This window comes from Hibiscus syriacus, unplaced genomic scaffold (assembly GCF_006381635.1).
Source record: "Hibiscus syriacus cultivar Baekdansim isolate YM2019G1 unplaced genomic scaffold, ASM638163v2 tig00110783_pilon, whole genome shotgun sequence".
Taxonomy (NCBI): domain Eukaryota; kingdom Viridiplantae; phylum Streptophyta; class Magnoliopsida; order Malvales; family Malvaceae; genus Hibiscus; species Hibiscus syriacus.
In genome coordinates, this window is record NW_024062861.1 from 1,568,604 (window position 1) to 1,573,283 (window position 4,680).

General features: G+C 36.6%; 1 pseudogene; it reads right to left on the minus strand.

Annotated features, from left to right (window-relative positions):
• Positions 1 to 256: 256 nt before the first annotated feature.
• On the minus strand, positions 257 to 4,299 carry LOC120140240 (annotated as a pseudogene).
• Positions 4,300 to 4,680: the final 381 nt, after the last annotated feature.

Consider the following 4,680-nt stretch of genomic DNA (forward strand, 5'->3'; position numbering starts at 1 on the left):
ATTAAAATACAATTGATAACATTGTTAGTAGATTATTGTTTAATTTGAATAGATAACATTTTAATATCTAAAGGTCTTACTTAAAAATTAAAATTCAACTCACCAGACATATTTAAATTTAAGAGAACTCGATCAAGTAATCTCAATGGTAAAAGAGAGTGTTGTTATTCTTAAAGGTTCCGAGTATGAGCAGCTACCGATACGAATCCAATGTGGACCTCACAAAGAGGCCCAAAAATCTTTAAAACTCTTCAAGCTGAAGGAACAATGAGTTTACTTCTACGTAGATTTTGAGACTTGATGAATCGCATTTGCCAAAGACTCAACATTGCCCGTCGTAACACCCGCCATACTGTATTTGTTTTCCAACAACAGCAAAGAATTCAGTTTCTGATTCAAGATTGTCCAGAAAGGGAAAAAAAGGAACTACTTTTCAAAACATCTCTACCTGATTCGACCATTGCGAGTCACATAGATGTGGAATTCATTTGTCAAGCGGTCGACCTGTTCCGGTGTCAATCCACTATAGCAAAACATGCCTATCTGCTTGAAATTACGAGTATTAACAACCTCGATACCATGTCACTTGATTAAAGAAGTCAGCTTGTACCAAGAGAAGAGAAACTTGACGATTAAAGAAGTCAGCTTGTACCAAGAGAAGAGAAACTTGACGAACTTAACACACCTGATTAGTGATGTGCTTCCATGATAAAGGAGAACCTAGCTTTTCAAGGTTCCCTCGTAAAGCAGTTCGCATCCCAATTATGCGATCAGCCATGACCTGCACACCATTTGATGTTTAATCTATCTATTTCAGATGATCATAAAAAGAAGATTACACAGATTCAACTATGCTCCCTTCAGGGTTGGCATTGCAATGGCATAAGCTATAGGAAATTCACTAAAATTTGTCAACAAGAAAAAGGTTAAAAGAGGGTTCAGTTTCTTTAGGTGCCCTCCTAAGTCAGTCCCAAAGGACTTAATTTCGAAATCCATGCCTCCATGGGTTTTCTATCATCAGTCCCAGATCCGAAACATGCAATAAGGATATCATAACTCTGTGGGCACTACATGCAGCCATACATTCCTTTTGTGCGATTAGCTTAAATACAAAAGTTTCCTAAAAGAAACCAAGCAATTACCTTAACTTCCTTCAGCCATAGTTTCTTCAAGTCCGGATCACCAAGAATTATTGAAACTATGAGACTATGAGAGCACCATGAACAGGTGGGTTGCTGTACATGGGTCTTGCAAGCTGCTGCAGTTGACTTTTCACAGCTACTGCTTGTTTTTCATCTTCGCAAAGCACACTGCAGTTGTTATTGCAGAATCGGTATCAGGAAGTAATACCTTGAAAGGCAAACTGTTGTGCATTCGTTGAAAATGATAAGAGACAATTACCTGAGGCATCCTACTCTCTGGCCATAGAGTCCCATATTTTTTGCATATGATTGTGCAATTCCTATATGATGACCATCCTCAAGAAAAATCCTGATGGATTTTGCATCTCTCTCTGGGTCACCGCTAGCAAAACCTTGATATGCCATGTCAAAAAAGGGGAAATGACCTTTCACCTAACAACAATGAATATAATGTTTCAACAAGGAAAAGGCCTCGGAAATAATTGGAATGGAGAACACCGAAAGATGTGAACATGAGGATACAAATTGTCTCATGGAGTGCCTTCAGTAAACAAAAAAAGGGTGCAAGCAAGCATTTACCTTGATGTGGTGTGAGATTTCTCTCCACTGCTCCTCTGTAGGATCCACACCAGTTGGATTATGAGCACATGCATGAAGTAGAAAGAATGAACCATTTGGAGCATTCTGTGAAGAAAGAGGAACATAACCTTTAGCAATGATGATACACACATAGAATCAAGGGGAGTCGAACTACTAAAAGGAACCAAAAATAAGGATGGAATGTTGGTTAATATGTTCACATTCAAAGAATGATCCTTAAATACCTTAATGTCATCTATCATTGCTGCAAAATCCAGACCTCTTGATTCTGGGTGATAATAATGGTAGGTTTTCTGAGGGACCTGGGAATCTCTCCAAATGTTGTGGTGGCTGTTGATATCTCATATTATAAGCAACATAAGTAATAAATTAAGTGAATGAGAGAGAAGATTAGATTGTAATTTCTCAATCTGATAACTGAACTTGTACGGGTCCTAAAAATAAACTAAGACAGAGAGAAATTAATGTCTATGGAAACATAGCAGGAAGACTCACTTTGACCAAGTAGGGACTGGTATATAGATTTGGGAGTCGGGACAAAAACGCTTTTGAAAGTCTGCAAAAAGTCGGCATGCACCAGTCCCAGACAGTGCTTGCACTGCAGCTATCCTTCTGTCTTTTATCAACTCATAATTCTCACCATATGCCAATTTCAGTGTTTCTTCCACCATCTGCACACTTCCTCCCATAGGAAGATATTCCCTTATAGAAAGAAAACATATGGAGAACATTTCTTTCAATTCCAAAGAAATAAAAAAAGAATACGAAAGTGATTAAATATAGGTTGGAGCATTTCATATGATTGTTGAAAAGGATTAGATATCCATGGGGTCCAATACAATCCTACTACAAGATGGTGAAGAATAAGAAAAGGAAGTTTGGCAAGCATAGTCCAACAAATAGATGTTCTATATGCACCATTCTCTCGTAGGAATGGGATACGAATGGACTATGTGCACAAGAAAAGGAATAATGCAACAAGATTCTGGCCTAGTTTGTTGAGAAAAATAGCACGTACATTCTATATATCACCAAACGAAAAGTTGGTCCCATAAGTTTCTCAAGGGTGGAAATCATATGCAGAGAGTCAGGCACAGACAGATTGAAACCACTATACTTGGGAGCTCTATATACCATCTTCAAAATGAGAACAAAAGAACACCGTCTTACATTAGTAGAGTTATTAAGGCTTGTGCTTAGGACAAGGACAGCCAGACAACAAAAGCACCAAAGACCTGAATGGGCAAAGGGCATGTGATCAATGCATGCCTAGTGCACCAATAGGCATAGAAAAGGCCCTCATGGTTAAAGTCCTATTTAATTTTTTTTTTTTTTTTTTTGCAAATTACTTGTACCTTTACTAATAAGAAAGGGAAAATATCACACACTACTTTTCTATATTTGAGTATTCAAAAACACATATAAGATCATAAGAAAATCATGCATGTTTTATATGTTAAACTAGACCGCTCTTTAAAGGTAATTATCATAATTATATACTTAAACTTATTACATACACACACAAAGATGGGACACAAAAACAGTCACATATACATCACTCAGGTGAGTGCTTTTTTGGTGCCCTTATGTCACCCCATTAATAGTTGCCTACAGATCATAAATGCACCAGTAGCAATGAGATAGCAAAGTTAACTCACAAAATTTAGTAATATTATCAACAAAGCTTTGGCTTTCCTTGCACCAATAAATTATAATAATTTTAAAAAAATCTAACCAGTTTAGTTTTATGCTATACTTGAAACAACAACGTTTAGTACTTAAAATGGCTTACATGTTCAAATTCCCAGCAACCCTTCACTCGGCTTCTCTAACACATTCCAAAACAACCGGCTTCCCATTATCATCACGGTAAGCACCCTGTGAACAAGTCCTGAAAATTAATAACTCAATTGTTTTTGCATTTTCAGCAACAAAAGGAAAACCGGGTATCTCTGTGAACAGGTTTAATGGTCCGTATCTTGTTCAAGCTTTAAATTACTATTGAATTATGCTTACTTTAGTCCTAATTTAAATTTACACACAAAAAAACTTTTTTTTTTACTTTTAATTAGATAATCATGATTTGACTCTATTAGTTACTATTTACCTTCAAATTTTCAAGTTCCCGCAAATGTAAAATCAAATACATACAGCAAATAGAGAATGATTTCTTTTAGTGTTCGGCAGCTGAGAAACTTACCAAAAAAATTCAAACAAAAGATATTAACGTAATTAGCTCGGAACGTTGAATAGATTTTTTAAAAACGCAAAAACGAAAAAAAAAGGCGATCGTAAGTAGTTCAAAAGGAGAGCAAACAAAAACAAATTTGTTTGAGCAAATAAAGAAGGAAAGGAAAGAAACACACGACTCCAACATTGACTTTATCGGGATTGGGATCGGCCAGAAAAGCCTCCGTAACACCAAGAATAGGGTCCTTGGGAGCGGGCTGCACGCTCCGCCACCACGACGATATGTGTCGAGCTCCAAAGACGGCCGTCCGGTCCATCATCCGCCCAGACAAGGCTCTTCGGATCGTCATTTCGCCACCAACAAGGAAGCTCGTCTCGGTTTTATCAAAGAGATGAGAATGAAAATGAAATAAGATATATATGATAAAGAGTAGGGGTATATATGTCAATGAGGAAAGGAATAGAATCCAATCCAGTTAAGCAATTTGCTGTAACAAACAGCCTTGAAATGTGTTAGAATGATCCAATCAGAGTTTACGTCTTTGCTTTTGACACTGATTTCACTACTTTACCCCCAAGCTAATTTAATGGGTTAATTTATAAGAATGATACTTATTTTTTAAAATTTAATTATTTAAACAATATTATTCATAAAAATTACACATTTTTCAACTATATAGTACAAAAGTATCTCTTAATAAAGGCGCTCTCAATTGGATCTTTACCTTACATTGCAAGGCGTGTTAGA